The following is a 19,491-nucleotide window of genomic DNA, read 5'->3' as shown; positions in this document are numbered from 1 at the left end:
CACTGACACCTGTACTAATCAAGAATCTATCTATCTCTGCCTTAAAAATATCCACTGAATTAGCCTCCACAACCTTCTGTGGCAAATAATTCCATAGATTCACTACCCTCTGGCTAAAGAAATTCAGCCATTCAGGTGTGATATCCTTGTACCATTCCTGAGAATGAGTAATTTCCCATTGCAATCAATAGCTTGCAGCTCATATTCAAAAACCGCACAGAATCCTGCTACAATGTACTCAGTGACCCTGGTCTAGAAAAGCCCTGAATTTAAGAAACAAAAGGACACAAAAAGGCAGCCAGTATCATCAAAGACCCACACCATATTGGCCGCACACTCATCTCTCCGTTGCCATCGGGAGGAAGGTACAGGAGCCTGAAATCTAGAACATCCAGGTTCAGGAACAGCTTCTTCCCCACAGCCATCAGGCTATTAAACACAACTTCAAACAAGCTCTGAACAATAACAGTCTATTATTACTATTGCACTTTATCTGTTTATTTATTGTGTATATATATGGTCTATGGTATATAGACACACTGAATTGTTCTGTATTATGTTTACATATTCTGTTGTGCTGCAGCAAGCAGGAATTTCATTGACCTATTTGGGACACATGACAATAAAACTCTCTTAACTTGGTCTCTTGATCTGTTATTCTCAAACTTAACAGGTGACTGTTCAATTTTATTGTCCTGATCAATCAATCAATCAGTCAGTCAGTCAGTCAGTCAATCAATCAATCAATCAATCAATCAATCAATCAATCAATCAATCAATCAATCAATCAATCAATCAATCAATCAATCAGATGTATTCATCACATACACAATAAAGTGCAGTTGAAATGAACTTGCTAGCAGCGGTACAATTAAATAAAACACACAATATACAATAGAATTTAACACAAACATCCACCTCAGCATTCTTCACTGTGGTGGAAGGCACAAAGTACAGTCAGTCTTCCTCCATTGTTCCCCTGTGGTCGGGGCCATAAACCTGCCGCCGGCGAGATGTACAGTCCCTCTCGTCGGGACGGTAAGTCCCGAATCAGCGCTTCCCTACCGCGGCTTCAGGATATTGCAGGCCGCAGGCCGGCGATCAGAGCTCTTCTCCGGCTATCCCCGGCGAGGGATCCCGCTCCAGATGTTAAGTCTATGCCGCGCCCGCGGCTAGAAGCTCCTCTCCGTGGAGGAGGCGACCGAAAGCGGTTCCCCCTTTACCCCCTCTCACCACCCCCCACACAAGACACACCAAGAGACATTAAAACACACATTTGGACACACAAAAAAAACAAAAAAAGTAGAAATGACGAACACACTGCTGGCAGGGCAGCCGACTCGCAGCGCCCCCACCAACCTGGAATGCGCTGCCAGGGGTGGTGGTAGTTGCGGATACGATACGGGCATTCAGGTGGCACGCTGGCTCAGCGGGTAGAGTTGCTGCCTCACAGCACCAGAGACCCGGGTTCGATCCCGACCAGGGTTGCTTGTCTGTACGGAGTTTGTACCTTCTCCCCGTGACCTGCGTGTTTTTTTCTCGAATATTTCCAGTTTCCTCCCACACTCCAAAGACATAGAGGTTTGTAGGTGAATTGGCTTCTGTAAATTGTCCCTAATGTGTATAGGATAGCATTAATAGACACATAGAAACATAAAATAGGTGCAGGAGGAGGCCATTCGGCCCTTCGAGCCAGCACCGCCATTCATTGTGATCATGGCTGATCATCCCCAATCAATAACCCGTACCTGCCTTCTCCCCATATCCCCTGATTTCACTAGCCCCTAGAGCTCTATCTATCTCTCTCTTAAATCCATCCAGTGATTTGGCCTCCACTGCCCTCTGTGGCAGGGAATTCCACAAACTCACAACTCTCTGGATGAAAAAGTTTTTTCTCACCTCAGTCTTAAATGGCCTCCCTTTTATTCTAAGACTGTGGCCCCTGGTTCTGGACTCGCCTAACATTGCGACCATTTTTCCTGCATCTAGCTTGTCCAGTCCTTTTATAATTGTATATGTTTTTATAAGATCCCCCTCATCCTTCTAAACTCCAGTGAATACAAGCCTAGTCTTTTCAATCTTTCCTCATATGACAGTCCCGCCATCCCAGGGATCAATCTCCTGAACCTACGCTGCACTGCCTCAATCACAAGGATGTCCTTCCTCAAATTAGGAGACCAAAACTGTACACTGCGGGGATCGCTGGTCGGTGCCAACTCGGTGGGCCGAGGAGGCTGTTTCCACGCTGTATCTCTAAACTAAACTAAACTTAAGAGACTTTAAGATGGGCACATGGAATGCAGGGGTGTAGATCAGATGAAGGCATCTGATTTTGAGAAACAATATTGAATTAAATTACATTTTTTAAATTTGTCATTCAAAAACAAGTTTGAACAAAATGTTGTTACCATGCCGACATAACAGTAACATGGTGGTGTTTACATACACCCTGTGTCAGTGAGATTGCCAATCCTGCAGATGGGCACAAAGTGCTGGAGCAACTCAGCGGGTCAGGCAGCATCTCTGGAGAAGAGGAACTGGTGATGTTTCGGGTCGATAAGTCTGAAGTAGGGTCGCGACCCGAAAAGACGTCAACCTATTCCTTTTCTCCAGAGATGCTGCCTGGTTGAGGAATGTAGATGTGGAATTCTTAGCCAGAGACGGCCCTGGAGGTCAAGTCAATGGATATTTTTAAGGCAGAGATAGATAGATTCTTGATTTTCGATTTTCGACCTTCGATTTTCCAGCATCTGCAGTTCCTTCTTAAGCATAATCATAATCATATTTTATTAGCCAAGAATGTTTTGCAACGTATAAGGAATTTGATTAGTACGATTCCAAGTATGCGTGGGGAAGGCAGGAGAATGGGGTTGACAGGGAAAGATAGATCAGCCATGATCAGTCTGAAGAAGGGTCTCGACCTGAAACGTCACCCATTTCTTCTCTCCAGTGATGCTGCCTCACCCGCTGAGTTACTCCGGCATTTTTTTCTACCTTCGATTTTTTCCTGTATCTGCAGTTCTTTCTTAAACCATGAGATCAGCCATGATTGAATGGCAGAGTAGACTTGATGGGCCGAATGGCCTAATTCTGCTCCTATCACTTATGAATTTATGGCTCGCTGAGTTAGTCCAGCGTTTTGTGTCTATCTTCGGTGTAAGCCAGCATCTGCAGTTCCTCTCTACACAGATTGAAACCCCCATATATATCTGCTCTCTGGGGGGTTATTGCGGTAAATGGAAAAATCTTTCCACCAGCCTTTCATATCGTTCAGGAATATACGACTGCTCCAGGTTGGATCCATTCGTTGCGATGAAAAGCAGGTTTAGAAAATATGAAGGTCCATCTGGTGATACTGGCTGCCTGCCTCTTGAGCTGGAGATGAAAGCAGGACAATACATGACGGATGAGGCTCCATTATCAAGTCAACAGGACACTCCAGGGCACCGCACAGCCAGTACGTTACTGGTGAACTACAGTCAGTGTTTGTAGAAGCAACTGCAGCAGTCAAGAGCACACGCTATCATACGATACGATAGAACATTATTCATCCCAGGAGGGACAATGGTCTGCCAACAGTCATAAAACAATAGTCAATAGACAATAGGTGCAGCAGTAGGCCATTCGGCCCTTCGAGCCAGCACCACCATTCAATGTGATCATGGCTGATCATCCACAATCAGTACCCCATTCCTGCCTTCTCCCCATATCCCCTGACTCCGCTATTTTTACGAGCCCTATCTTGCTCTCTCTTGAAAGTATCCAGAGAACCGGCCTCCACTGCCCTCTGAGACTCACGACTCTCCGTGAGAAAAAGTGTTTCCTCGTCTCCGTTCTAAATGGCTTACTCCTTATTCTTAAACTGTGGCCCCTAGTTCTGGAGCCCCCCAACATCGGGAACATGTTTCCTGCCTCTAGTGTGTCCAAGCCCTTAACAATCTTATATGTTTCAATGGGATACCCTCTCATCCTTCTAAACTCCTGCCTCTAGTGTGTACAAGCCCAGCCGCTCCATTCTCTCAGCATATGACAGTCCCGCCATCCCGGGAATTAACCTTGTAAACCTACGCAGAACTCCCTCAATAGCAAGAATGTCCTTCCTCAAATTAGGGGACCAGAATTGCACACAATACTCCAGGTGTGGTCTCACTAGGGCTCTGTACGACTGCAGAAGGACCTCTTTACTCCTATATTCGATTTCTCTTGTTATAAAGGCCAACATGCCATTCGCTTTCTTCACTGCCTGCTGTACCTGCATGCTTACTTTCATAGACTGATGTACAAGGACCCCCAGATCCCATTGTACTTCCCCTTTTCCCAACTTGACAGCATTTAGATAGTAATCTGCCTTCCTGTTTTTGCTACCAAAGTGAATAACCTCACATTTATCCGCTTTAAACTTCATCTGCCATGCATCTGCCCACTCCTCCAACCTGTCCAAGTCACCCTGCATCCTCACAGCATCCTCCTCACAGTTCACACTGCCACCCAGCTTTATGTCATCTGCAAATTTGCTGATGTTACTTTGAATCCCTTCATCCAAATCATTGATGTGTATTGTATATTACAACTGAGTCATTTGGTCTCAACAGCCAAGCATATTTGTACCTGCAAGTTACTAGATTGAGGCAATAACTGAGGAAATAGGGATTATGTCATTTTGAATGAATCATACAATCCTAATGATTATACCAAAGATAGATACAAAATGCTATAGTGACTCAGCGGGACAGGCAGCATCTCTGGAACGAAGGAATGGGTGACGTTTCGGGTCGAGATCCTTCTTCAGACTTCTGGATTATAGGTTAGTTGAGTTAGTATAGTTGAGTATATTTAGGATAGCATATTTAGTATAGTTGAGATACAATGTGAAAACAGGCCCTTCGGCCCACCGAGACTATACTAGTTCCGTCCTACACACTGGGAATAGTTTGCAAAAGGCATTTACAAACCTGTATGTCTGTGGAGTGTGGGAGGAACCTGGCGCACGCGGTCACGGGGAGAACGTACAAACTCCGTACAGACAGCAACCGTAGTCAGGATGGAACCCGGGTCTCTAGCGCTGTGAGGCAGCAACTCTACCGCTGTGCTCACCGTGCCGCCATATCTTTCACATAAATGCTGCAATGTTCTCCTCCTGAACGGCCCAGAAATAGGGATTATGTATCATAATAGTCTCCGACAAGTTTGTTGCTAATTGTCCTGAGGATATTTCTTCTGCCAGTTTGAATCGGTCTCCGGTGACAATTGTTTAAGGCCACTGCAGATTTTTCCAGGACAAGTTCCAGATGTTTCCAGTGCTGGCACAGTGGCGCAGCGGTAGAGTTGCTGCCTCACAGCACCAGAGACCCGGGTTGGTTGTCTGTATGGAGTTTGCACGTTCTCCCCGCAACCGGCGTGGGTTTATCTCTGGTTGCTCCGGCTTCCTCCCACGCTCCAAATCGTGCGGGTTTGTAGGTTATTTGACTTCCGCACGTTGTAAAATTGTCCTTAGTGTGAATAGGTTAGTATTGATGGTCGGCACGGACTCGGTGGGCCGAAGGGCCTGTTTCCGTGCTGTATCTCGACACTAAATCTCTGCACAGAATGGAGCGGCTGGGCCTTGTATACTCTGGAATTTAGAAGGATGAGAGGGAATCTTATTGAAACATATTGGATTATTAAGGGATTGGACACGCTAGAGGCAGGAAACATGTTCCCGATGTTGGGGGAGTCCAGAACGGAGATGAGGAAAAACTGTTTTACCCAGAGAGTTGTGAATCTGTGGAATTCTCTGCCTTAGACGGCAGTGGAGGCCAATTCTCTGGATGCTTCCAAGAGAGAGTTAGATAGAGCTCTTAAAGATAGAGGAGTCAGGGGATATGGGGAGAAGGCAGGGTACTGATTGTGGATGATCAGCCATGATCACAGTGAATAGCGGTTCTGGATCGAAGGGCCGATTGGCCTACTCCTGCACCTATTGTCTATTGTCTAAACATTGAACTAGTGTGTGAACGGGTGATCGCTGGTCGGCACAGAGTCAGTTGGATGAAGGGCCTGTTTCCGCGACTGTCAGGCAGTTAACGGTATCCATCACCAGCACCTTCAGCGCCTGTCTCGTTCAGCCCTGTCTGTAACTCTGCTGCGTACCTGTCACACAACCTACATAAGGTGCAGCGACAGGATAAGCCTTTGGGGCTGAATTTATCATGTCGGTAACAAACTTTTCAATCTTGCAGCCGTGGTCATTACCGCAGGCTGCAGCAACAATCAGATTCTTTCTCTCAAAGGAACATCTGTACAGAGCTTTTTGGCCACCATTTCTATCGCTGTCCCAGTGTAGCTTGGAGTGACATCCCAGAACCCTTGTGCAGGAAGGAACTGCAGACCACGGGTGATTGTCTGTACGTTCTCTGCATGACCTACGTGGATTTTCTCCGGGCGCTCCGGTTTCCTCCCACGCTCTAAAGACGAACAGGTTTGTAGGTTAATTGACTTGGTGTCATTGTAAATTGTCCCTGGTGAGTGTAGGATAGTGTTAGTGTGCGGGATCACTGGTCGGCATGGACTCGGTGGGCAGAAGGGCACTGTATCTCTAAACTATAAAAACGAAACCAAAATAGTCCAGGCCTGAAATGTCGTCTGTCAATCCTCTCCACAGATGCTGCCTGAACGCTGAGTTCCTCCAGTACTTTGTGTTGGAAGGAACTGCAGATGCTGGTTTACAGCAAAGATAGACATAAAATACTGGAGTAACTCAGCGGATCAGGCAGCATCTCTGGGGAAAGGAATCGGTGACGTTTCGGGGCGAGACCCTTCTTCAAACTCGAAACGTCACCTATTCCATTTCTCCAGAGATGCCGCCTGACCCACTGTGTGTTAGTCTTGCCTTTTGTTTCCATCCCAGAGTTTTTGGACGGGTAACAACACCTTTGCACGTTCACCTACTTTAAAATGTATCCTTCCCTGCCCTTGCCCCAAATCTCCCAGCCTGGTGAAGTCTTAACTGCTTTATCCTCTGAGGAATGTTCTCAGATCCAGTCCGTTTGGATCAGGGAATTATTTCATCACGTTACAACCTTGAAAATAATGCAGCATAAATGGGCTTTTCTCTAACACTCAATATCCATCTGTCCCAGAAGAAAGCGCGCACAGATACGTGACTTTATGCCAAATTACAGGAATAACATCTTCAGGTTGAAGTTAGTGTGGAGATACAGTGTGGAAACAGGCCCTTCGGCCCGCCGAGTCCCTGACGACCAGCGATCCCCGTACACTAATAATGGGCCTATCCCACCTAAGCAACTTTTTCGGCGACTGCCAGCACCCGTCATAGGTCGTTGCAGGTCGCCGAAAATGTTGAAAATCCAGCAGACTCTTTGGGCGTCTGAGGAGACGACTCACGATCATACAGGCGACGCCCTGGCGACATGTCGCGGGGTGAAGCCTGTATGGTCGTGAGTAGTCGCCCAAAGAGTCATACTCAAGGCCTCACCCGCTGAGTTTCTCCAGCATTTTTGTCTACCTTCGATTTTCCAGCACCTGCAGTTCCTTCTTAAACAGGTACATGGATAGGACAGGTTTAGCGGGATGTGGGGCAAGCGCGGGCAGGTGGGACCAGCATAGATGGGACATGTTGGGCGGCGCTGCCAAGTTGCGCAAGGGCCTGTTTCCAAGATCTATGACTCCAGGGCTCCACGGGACTAAAATACAGATTAACTGAAACAAAAGACTTTATTTTTGGCAGGCAAGCCTATTAATAAATCACCTTGCCTCATCATTTAGAAGGATTGGAGGGAATCTTATTGAAACGATTGAAAGATTATCAAGGGTTTGGACACGCTAGAGGCAGAAAACTTCCCGATGTTGGGGGAAGTCCAGAACCAGGGGCCACAGTTTAAGAATAAGGGGTAAGCCATTTAGAACGGAGACAAGGAAACACTTTTTCACACAGAGAGTTGTGAGTCTGTGGAATTCTCTTCCTCAGAGGGCGGTGGAGGCCGGTTCTCTGGATACTTTCAAGAGAGAGCTAGATAGGGCTCTTAAAGATAGCAGAGTCAGGGGATATGGGGAGAAGGCAGGATCGGGGTACTGATTGGGGATGATCAGCAATGATCACATTGAATGGTGGTGCTGGCTCGAAGGGCCGAATGGCCTACTCCTGCACCTATTGTCTATTGTCTATTGATTGGGCTGATCCATGCCATTACCAGCACCGCACCAAATCCTAGCTGTGGCAGATTAGGGTTAACCTTCCCTCCAAGTAATACTGACCTAAAATCAATGACCTTGTTCTTAAACACTTCCCACTATTATGCTCTTTAGTTCAACTTTCCACTTGCCAAAGCCTTGGGACTTAATTGTGCCAGTATTTATACTTTGTGCGTCTACCCATGAAATCCGCTCTATTTTGCCAATGACCGGTGACTGATCTCAGAAGGACATAGGTTTAAGGTGAAGGGGAAAAGATTTAATAGGAATCTGAGGGGTAGCTTTTTCACACAAAGGGTGGTGGGTGTATGGAACGAGCTGCCGGAGGAGGTAGTTGAGGCACGAACTATCGCAACGTTTAAGAAGCAATTAGGCAGGTACATGGATAGGACAGGTTTGGAGGGATATGGGCCAAACGCAGGCAGGTGGGACTAGTGTAGCTGGGACTTGTTGGCTGGCGTGGGCAAGTTGGGTCGAAGGGCCTGTTTCCACACTGTATGCCTCTGAGGCTTGGCCCAGCTGGTAGCACAATACGGCCGTGTTAGATTGCCTATGAGGTTCGATTCTACAGTTCATGCTGTTGTTGCATCGTTGGGCTACAATCAATACATGGACGTTAACACAGATGCCTGCTCCTTCAGTGCTAATGCTTCAAGTGGACATGAAAGGTCGCCATTTGTAGAAAACCAGGTCGTTCCTACATTAAAGCAACACCATCCAAACACTGAAGACACAGACATAGAAAACATAGAAAAATAGGTGCAGGAGGAGACCATTCGGCCCTTCGAGCCAGCACCGCAATTCAATATGATCATGGACGATCATCCAAAATCAGTACCCCCGTTCCTGCTTTTTCCCCATATCCCTTGATTCCGTTAGCTCTAAGAGCTAAATCTAACTCTCTCTTGAAAACATCCAGTGAATTGGCCTCCACTGTCTTCTGTGGCAGAGAATTCCACAATTCCAAACTGTAAAAACGAAACCAAAATAGTCCTGGCCAGAAGTGTCATCTGTCAATCTCTCCACAGATGCTGCCTGACCACTGAGTTCGTCCAGTACTTTGTGTTGGCAGGAACTGCAGATACAGTTACACCAAAGGTAGACCAAAAGTGCTGAAGTAACTCAGCGGGTCAGGCAGCATCTCTGGAGAACACAGATAGGTGACGTTTCAAGTCAGGACCCCTCTTCGGACCCTATCCATGTTCACCGGAGTTGCTGCCTGATCCGCTGAGTCACACGCCAGGGACCATTTACAATTTTGCCAAAGCCAATTAACCTACAAACCTGCACGTTTTCGGAGTGTGGAAGGAAACTGGAGCAGCCGGAGAAAACCCACGCTGTCACGGGGAGAACGTGCAAACTGATTTGTTCTGACCATTTCTGGCCTCCATTTATTACCCCCCCCCCCCCCCCCGACCCGCCGGGTTCTAATACAAAAACGTCACCCATTCCATCTCTCCAAAGATGCTGCCTGACCCGCTGAGTTACTCCAGTATTTTGTGTCCATCTTTGATGTAAAGTGCGGAATCAGTGCGGAATCAGACCCTTCGACCCACTGAGTCCATGCCGACCAGCGATCCCCGTACACTAGCACTATCCTACATATACTCGGGACAATTTATAATGACACCAAGCCAATTAACGGTACAAACCTGCACGTCTTTGGAGTGTGGGAGGAAACCGGAGCACCCGGAAAAAACCCACGCAGGTCACGTAGAGAACATATACATTCCGTACAGACAAGCACCCGTGGTTAGGATCGAACCCGAGTCTCTGGCGCTGTGAGTCAGCAACTCTACTGCTGCGCCATTGTGTTGCCCTGTTCTTCAGACTGGAAATGATCAGTTAGATTGCTTTGAGAGCCAGTACATGCGATGGGCCAAATGGTCTCTTTCTACGGAAATGGGAGAATTTACTTTCCCCCCACCCCACCTCAACCTCACCCCCACCCTCCGTGCTGAAGCGGGGTAGTGACCCAGGTACTTGGCTTGCAGGCCCAGCTATTATCCTGAAGTATAAAGAGTTTGTGTCGGAAGGAACTGCGGATGCCGGTTTACACTGAAGATAGACACAAAATGCTGGAGTAGCTCAGCGGGACAGGCAGCAACTCTGGAGAGAAGGAATGGGTGACATTTCGGGACGAGACCCTTCCTCAGACTGAGACTCAGGGGAGTGGGAGACGTGGAGATATGGAAGGGTAAGGTGTGAAAACGAGAGATCAAAGGGGATGAAAAAATCTAGGAAAATGTAGAATTGATCATTGTTAGCTAGGAGGTGACACCGAAGCATACAAGGATAAAATTTAATCAGGAAGACAGTCAGACTGGTCGGAGAACTGGGAAGGTGGAGGGATGGAGTGAGAGGGAAAGCAAGGTTTACTTGAAGTTAGAGAAGTCAATGTTCATACCGCTGGGGTGTAAAGCTGCACAAGCGAAATAGGAGGTGTTGTTCCTCCAATTTGCGTTGGGCCTCACTCTGACAATGGAGGAGACCCAGGACAGAAAGGTCAGCGTGGGAACAGGAGGGAGAGCTAAAGTGTTTGGCAACCGGGAGTTCAGGTAGGTTTAGGCGGACTGAGCGGAGGTGTTCAGCGAAACAATCGCCGAGCCTGCGCTTGGTCCACACCTGGAACAGCGGATACGGTAGATGAGGTTGGAGGAGGTGCAAGTGAACCTCTGCCTCACCTGAAAAGACTGTTGGGGTCCTTGGACGGAGTCGAAGGGGGAGGTACAGAGACAGGTGTTGCATCTCTTGCGGTTGCAGGGGAAAGTGTTTGAGGGAGGAGGGAGGGGGGGTGGTTTGGGTGGGAAGGGACGAGTTGACCAAGGAGTTGCGGAGTGAACGGTCTTTGCGGAAGGCGGAAAGGGGTGGAGAGGGGAAGATGTGGCTAGTGGTGGGATCCCGTTGGAGGTGGCGGAAATGTCGGAGGATTATGTGGTGTATACGACGGCTGATGGGGTGGAAGGTGAGGACACGGGGGACTCTGTTCCTGTTGCAGGGGGAGGGGGAGCAAAAGCGGAGCTGCGGGGATATCGAGGAGACCCTCGTGAGGGCCTCATCTGTCCCTTTCCTAAAGAATGAGGACAACTCGGATGTCGTGGTGTGGAACACCGCATCCTGGGCGCAGACGCGGCACCGAGCCAGATCTCTGGATTACAGGCCCAGCTATTGTCCTGAAGTAAAAAGAGTCTGGCTGGGCTGTGAGTGGGGTATGAATGCTGTTCCCAGTCAAGCCAAGCCTGGCAGCGCTCTGCCACAGCGATGGTTCAGTATGTGCGCCCAGTCTAATCTCCAACCCACAGCAGCGGCTAATGTACAGTGGACAGTGGTGGGCACTAGAATGCAATGAGATCAGGCAGACACAAAACGAAGCCCATGACAATGGGAAACACAACAACCTCCACGCCTTCATCAATTCCTGTAGTGGACGCGTCAAATGGCCTCCCTCAGCCTCATCAATTTTATGTCTCTCTCAGCCTGGTGCCAGCTTGCGAGGCCCAATGCTTTTAGAGTGAATTGGCACTGCCATTCTGCCTCTAATCGCGTGCAGCTTTTAATTTTTATACAGGCGTCAGCATTCTCCCGCTCTTTGTCTTAGTTTAGTGTAGTTTGGGGATACAGTGTGGAAACAGGCCCTGTTATTGAAGGAATGTGGGGGGGGGGGGGGAGGAGGTGTTTGTAGAAGTTACCTAAAATTGGAGAACTCAAAGTTCATACCACTGGGTTGTAAGCTGCCCAAGTTGAATTATAAAGTACCTTAGACTTTGGAGATACAGCGGGGAAACAGGCTTTTCGGCCCACTTGGTCCGCGACGACCGGTGATCACCCCGTACACTAGCACTACATCCTACACATGCTAGGGACAATTTACAATTTTTTTACCGGAGCCAATTAACCTACTGTGCAAACCTGCACGTCTTTGGAGTGTGAGCGGAAACCGGAGCAACCACACAGGCCATGGGAAGAACGTACAAACTCCGTACAGACAGCACCCGTAGTCAAGTTCGAACCTGGGACTCTGGCGCTGTGAGGCGGCAACTCTACCGCTGCGCCACCGTGCCGCTGAATGCGAATCTTCAGAACTAATAAAGGTCAATTGCACAGTTCAACCGTCAAGAGTCAAGAAAGGCAGGTACTTTAGTTGCATGGACTATCGCAACGTTTAAGAAACATTTAGACAGGTACATGGATAGGACGGGTTTAGAGGGATATGGGCCAAACGCAGGCAGGTGGGACTAGTATAGCTGGGGCATATTGGTCGGTGTGGGTAAGTTGGGTGGAAGGGTCTGTTTCCACACTGTACCACTCTATGAGAGAGTGTCAAGAGTATTTAATTGTCAAATTGAATAATAATGGAACAATAATATTCTTACTTGCAGCAGCCTAACAGGCCAGTAAACACAATACACATGGATAATTAGACAATAAACAAAAAAATCAGTAAATTAATAAAGGCACAGGGCACAAAGTCTTTAGAGCAACCAAAGACAGCTCATAAGAGAAACAAGGAACTGCAGATGCTGGTTTACAACAAAATAAAACACATAGCGCTGGAGTAACTCAGCGGGTCAAGCAGCATCTCTGGAGAACATGGATGGGGGACTGTCCCTGTCAGAGTCCATAGTTCATTGTTTAGAGTAGTGCGGTGTTCGAGAGCCTGATGGTTGTTGGGAAGAAACTATTCTTGAACCTGGTCACTGCCCCTGCTTCCCGATGGCAGGAGTGAAATGAGAGGGTGGTGTGGGTCTCTGATGATGCCGGCTGCCTTTTTGAGGCAGCCACTCCCTGTAGACCCCTTCGATGGTGGGGAGGTCGATGCAACACCCATGATGGACCGGGCAGTGTCGACCACTTTTTTTGTAATCTCCTTCGGAACTTCAGAATTGTTTTCGATGGCTGTGAAATATTTCTTTGGTTTAGTTTATTGTCACATGTGCCGAGGTACAGTGAAAAGCTTTTTTGTTGCGTGCTATTCACTCAGCGGAAAGACAATGCATGATCACAACCAAGTGGTTCACGGCCTGCAGATACAGGATGATGGGAATAATGTTTCGAGCAAGTTCACTAAAGTCTGATTAAAGATAATCTGAGAGTGATGAGATGGGAGGTCAGGACTGCTCTCTAGTTGCCGATAGGATGGTCTATCCGTTGCCTGATAGCATCTGGGTAGAAAATGTCTCTGAATCTGTAAAACGGTCCCTGAATCTGGAGAAAAAGTCCCTGAATCTGCAGAATTGTCCCTGAATCTGGAGGTATGCGTTTTCATGCTGGGAATGTGATTTTATAGCCGTTATATTGGCATGGTTGTTAAGAGTTTATTTTAGCATGTTAAAGATTCGAGACCCTTCTCCAGTCTGAAGAAGGGTCTCGACCCAAAACGTCACCCATTCCTTCTCTCCAGAGATGCTGCCTGTCCCGCGGAGTTACTCCAGCTTTTTGTGTCTACCCTATCCATGTACCTGTCTAACTGTTTCTTAAACGTTGCGATATAATTCAAGAGAGAGTTAGATATAGCTCTTAGGGCTAACGGAATCAAGGGATATGGGGAGAAAGCAGGAACAGGGTACTGATTCTGGATGATCATATTGAATGGCGGTGCTGGCTAGAAGGGCCGAATGGCCTACTCCGGCACCTGCTTTCTATGTTTCTATATTTCTCAACCACCTCTATGTTTCTCAACCCAGCCTCAACCACCTCCTCCGGCAGCTCGTTCCACACACCCACCACCTTTTGTGTGAAAACGTTACCCCTCGGATTCCCATTAAATATTTTCCCCTTCGCCTTAAACCTATGTCCTCTGGTTCTCGATTCCCCTACCCTGGGCAAGAGACTCTCTGCGTCTACCCGATCTATTCCTCTCATGAATTTCGTACACCGCTATAAGATCACCCCTCATCCTCCTGCGCTCCAGGGAATAGCGTCCCCCGGGCCTGCTCAACCTCTCCCTGCGGCTCAGACCCTCGAGTCCTGGCAACGTCAGGTGATTACAAAAAAGCAGCTGGGTGATAAAACGCGAGCACTGCCTCGGGAAGATGCATCAATGTCAGCGCATTGTCGGCTGTGAAAGGATGAGGGAGAAGAAGTCTTTCCTCTGACAGTCTCATCCATCAAAGAGCCCGCAAGGTGGAAAAGCGCTCCAGAGTTTGATTTTAAACTGCCTGTGAGCTAAATTGCAGAGTGCAGCAAGACGCCCCAAGCCAAATGTGCTCTCATTATGCTGACTCTGTATTGAGAATGCTTGGTTACCGAAACTCAGGGCTTGGGAATAGGAAAGAGAGGGGGGGGGGCAAAAAAAAAAAATCAACCGGCAAAAACAGGGGGGGGGGGGGGGGGAGAGGTGCTGCTTGTAATAGACCTAAAAACCCACTTGCTTCTGCATACGTTTGATTAATAGCTCCACCAGTTTTAGTCCACACAGCTCTCGGGAATAACGCGCTAATCCCCAGACCAGCAATCGCACGTCGGTGAAAGGCCAGGCAAAGCAGGCAGCGTGCACTTAAACCCCGTCTACCAAAGATCCTATAGCGAGCAAGATAGCCTACTCGACGAAAAAGATGTAGTTCGGCCATGGGCAGATTCATGGGTCATTTTCGGCCCCATTTCCGTAACCGGCTTCCGTCTCCGCACCAAAGATCCCATAGCGGAGCAAAGATACTAGTGCGGAGACGGAAGCCGGTTACGGAAACATCCTCGTAAAAATTAAAGTTCCTTGGTGAAAATCTTCTCCTCATTTTCAGAATTATAATTTATTAACACAAACTGTTCCCCAGCAACGTTGATTACACTGCGAGTCGGGTTACTGAAATGGATGAAAAAAAGGCCCACGTTCCACTCCGTTGCGTACTACACGTCAGCCTATTGCATTTAGCAGGAGTGGTCTATCTTGCTACGGGTGCTGTCAGTACGGAGTTTGTACGTTCTCCCCGTGACCCGCGTGGGCTTTCTCCGGGTGCTCCGGTTTCCTCCCACACTCTGAACACGTATAGGTTTGCAGGTTAATTGGCTTTGGTAAAAAATTTAAATTGTCCCTAGTGTGTGTAGCATAGTGCTAGTGTATGGGGATCGCTGGTCGGCGCGGTCTCGGGGGGGCCGAAGGACCTGCTCCCACCTCATATTTCACTTGGGTAGTTTACAACCCAGTGTCATAAACATTGAATTCTTCAATTATAGGTAGCTTCTATAAACACCTCTCTTCCCTCCCCCCCCCCCCCCCCCCCCCACCCCCCCCCCCCCCATCCTCCTACCTCCACTAAACGTTGATTAACCAGTTGCACCGTTTGCAATGATGTATCCCTCTTGGGCTCACATTTGTCTCTAGCCAACAATCGGCCTAACATGGATCCTCCCGGTTGCTGAACACTTCAACTCCCTCTCCCATTCCCACTCTGGCCTTTCTGTCCTGGGCCTCCTCCGTTGTCAGAGTGAGGCCCAGCGCAAATTGGAGGAACAGCACCTCATATTTCACTTGGGCAGCTTTACAACCCAGCGGTATGAACATTGACTTCTCTAACTTCAAGTAATCCTTGCATCCCCTCTCTATCTCCGTCGCCCCTCTCCCACCCCAGTCGGTGTACAATGTCGTCCTGGTGAGTTTCATTGTCTGTAACTCGTTTTCACCTAGCTCACAGCTGACAATGGCCTGGTTCCTTTAACATCACTACTTTTTTGCATATCTTTCATTCATTTCGTTCTGTATCTCTCTATATCCCCTGACTCTCAGTCTGAAGAAGGGTCTCGACCCGAAATGTCACCCATTCCTTCCCTCCAGAGATGCTGCCTGTCCCGCTGAGTTACTCCAGCTTTTTGTGTCTATCTTCGGTGTAAAGCAGCATCTGCAGTTCCTCCCTTCACAGGGAACCTACTTTGCCAGGAGACAGGGACCAGGGGACATAAAGCAGGCAGATAAGATTTGGTGTGTCGGAAAGAACTGCAGATGCTGGTTTAAATCGAAGATGGACACAAAACGCTGGAGTAACTCAGCGGGACAGGCAGCATCTCTGGAGAGAGGGTATGGGTGACGTTTCGGGTCGAGATCCCCCATGTTGTTGTACAGTGTGAAATGCGAAATTACTTCCCTTTCAGATTTTCCAACCTTTATATCCCTCAAATAAATATGACAGAACTCAAAAATTCACCCCACTCAACACGTGATACATCCCCAGTGAATTCCTATATTCTCATATTACTTAAATGTTGTAGAACGTGATATACAACATTTATTCTATCAACGACATCGCCCATTGAAGATTTGCAGTTTGTTATCCAGGCGAGGCAATCATCTTTGCTGCACTCACAAAACCTGGTGACTGTGAAACAATAAACTCTTATTTCTAAGAGAGATTAAAGACTGAAGAAGGGTCTCGACCCGAAACATCGTCTATCCATGTTCTCCAGAGATGCTGCCTGACCTGTTGAGTTACTCCAGCACTTTGAGTCTGAATTCATATTTCTACCTCGTTTCGCACAATTTGGGGACGTGCCAATGTGCTTTAGTTTAGTTTAGAGATACAGCGCGAAAACATCGGCCCATCGAGACCATGCTATCCCCCTTGTTCTTGACGCCACCCCTCCCTTGCGGGTCCCCTCTTCATTCTCAGTGCCCCTCCACGCTCTACAACGGCCCTCCCCCCTCTCCGACGGCCCTCCCCCCCTCTCCCACGGCCTTCCCCCCTCTCCTACGGCCCTCCCCTCTCTCTGACGATCTCTGGCGCCATCTTGTCTCTCTTTTAGCCAATGAACCTACAAACCTGCAAGCCTTTGGAATGTGGGAGGAAACCAGAGCACCCGGAGAAAACCCACGCAGGTCACATGGAGAATGTACAACCTCCGTACAGACAGCCCCCTTAGTCAGGATCGGACCCGGGTCTCTGGCGATATAAGCAAGTAAGGCAGCAACTCTACCGCTGCGCCACCGTGCCGCCGTGTACTGTTCGATGAAACACATGTGCCTCGGCTGGGTCTGGCTGCCAGCTGGCAATGGTTAGATTGAATGGATAGATTCTTGATTAGTATGGGTGTCAGGGGTTATGGGGAGAAGGCAGGAGAATGAGGTTAAGAGGAAAAGATAGATCAGCCATGTTTGAATAGTGGAGTAGACGTGATGGGCTGAATGGCCCAATTCTGCTCCTATCAATCATTAACTAACGAACATGAGGTCCACCACTGATCTTCCAGCAACTGGTGATCCAGTGTCTGCTCTAATCTGCACAAAATCACAAGACAGCCCCCACGGATGTGTGTGTGTGTGTGTGTGTGTGTGTGTGTGTGTGTGTGTGTGTGTGTGTGTGTGTGTGTGTGTGTGTGTGTTTGTATGTGTGTGTGTGTGTGTGCGTGTGTGTGCGTGCGTGTGTGTGTGTGTGTGCGCGTGTGTGTGTGTGTGTGTGTGTGTGTGTCTGTGTGCGCGGGTGTGCGTGTGTGTGTATGTGGGCAGGTGTGTGTGTGTGCGCGGGTGTGTGTGTGCGTGCGCATGTGTGTGCGTGTAGGTGTGTTTGTGTGCGCGGGTGTGTGTTTGCGGGTGTGCGTGTGTGTGCGGGTGTGCGTGTGTGTGTGTGTGTGCGTGTGTGTGTATGTGTGCGGGTGTGCGCATGTGTGTGTGTGTGTGCGTGCGTGTGTGTGCGGGTGTGCGCGTGTGTGTGCGGGTGTGCGTGTGTGTGTGTGCGTGCGTGTGTGTGTATGTGTGTGTGTGTGCGCATGTGTGTGCGCATGTGTGTGCGTGCGTGTGTGTGCGGGTGTGCGCGTGTGTGTGCGGGTGTGTGTGCGCGTGCATGTGTGCGCGTGCGTGTGTGTCTGCGTGCGTGCATGCGTGTGTGCAGTTGTGCGTGCGTGTGTGTGCATGTGTGTGTGCGCGTGTGTGTGCGTGCGTGTGTGTGTGTGCGTGCGTGCGTGTGTGTGTGTATGTGTGTGTGTGTGTGCATGCGCGGACGTGTTTGTGTGTATATAGAGCCATAGAGTCATAGTCACTCAATGTGGAAACAGGCCCTTCAGCCCAACTGGCCCATACATGCCCCAGCTACACTAGTCCGTATATATACACACTGAACTTTTTAATCTCGTTTATTATATTGTTTACAGTGTACTGTTTACATATTGTGTTGTGCTGCAGCAATCAAGAATTTTAGTGTTTTATCTGGGACATATGACAATAAAACACTTTTAACTCAAAAAGCTAAAAAGTTGTTTCAGCTGGATGAACAAGTTTTCTGATTCTCCGCATAGCTTTTAAAACAAATGTTAACTTTATTCTATAAAACAATATTTGATCCAATCAAAAGCTATCAAATGTATAGATTGGCATTCCAATCCATTATTGAGCTCAATCATTGATCAGTATGATGATGACCTTCAATCTGAAACATGAGACTTTACTTTTAGATTTTAGAGATACGGCACAGAAACAGGCCCTTCGGCCCATCAAGTCCACGATCGCCATACACTACCACTATCCTATACACTAGGGACAACTTTACTATTTTTACCGAAGCCAATTAACCTACAAACCTGGATGTCTTTGGCGTATAGGAGGAAACCGGAGCACCCGGAGAAAACCCACACAGTCATGGGGAGAACGTACACACTCCGTACAGACAGCATCCGTAGTCGGGGTCGAACCCATGTCTCTGGCGCTGTGAGGCTGCAGCTCTACCGCTGCGCCACCGTGCCTCATGTTACTTTTATTTCATTCCCATGAATGCTAAATCATAAAGTTATAGGATCATTGCGTCATACAGCTTGGACCCAACTTACCCACATTGACCAATATGTTTCTTCCCGGCTGTTATCAGGCAATTGAATCATCCTACCACAACCAGAGAGCAGTGCTGAACTACTATCTACCTCTTTGGTGACCCTCGGACTTTGCTAGCTTTACCTTGCACTAAACGTTATTCCCGTATCATGCATCTATACACTGTAAACGGCTCGATTGTATTCATGTACTGTCTTTCCGCTGACTGGTTAGCACGCAACAAAAGCTTTTCACTGTACACGTGACAATAAACTAAACTGAGCTGAACTGTGTAGGAAAGAACTGCAGATGCAGGTTTAGATCGAAGGTAGACACCAAATACTGGAGTAACTCAGGCAGCATCTCTGGAGTGCAGGAATGGGTGACGTTTCAGGTCGAGACCCTTCTTCAGACTCAGGGGCGAGGGAGACACAGAGATATGGAAGGGTGAGGAGTGAAAACACCGATCAAAGCAGGCGATGATCAAGGAACCGTAGAATGGATCATTGTTGGTTGAGGGGAAGGTGACAACGAGGCGTACAAAGTGTAAAATTAATCAGGAGAGCAGTGAAACTAGT

At 48.2% G+C, this 19,491-nt stretch overlaps 1 protein-coding gene across 5 annotated transcripts in view; it reads right to left on the bottom strand.

The window, feature by feature from the left end:
• The window catches only part of cep128 (centrosomal protein 128), a 401,773-nt gene that overhangs the window by 68,849 nt on the left and 313,433 nt on the right, over positions 1-19,491 (bottom strand). The gene's annotated exons all lie outside the window — the stretch shown is intronic.

The sequence above is a fragment of the Amblyraja radiata genome, chromosome 9, assembly GCF_010909765.2.
Source record: "Amblyraja radiata isolate CabotCenter1 chromosome 9, sAmbRad1.1.pri, whole genome shotgun sequence".
In the NCBI taxonomy this organism is placed as follows: Eukaryota; Metazoa; Chordata; class Chondrichthyes; order Rajiformes; family Rajidae; genus Amblyraja; species Amblyraja radiata.
This window is presented reverse-complemented; position numbering and strand designations above follow the sequence as displayed.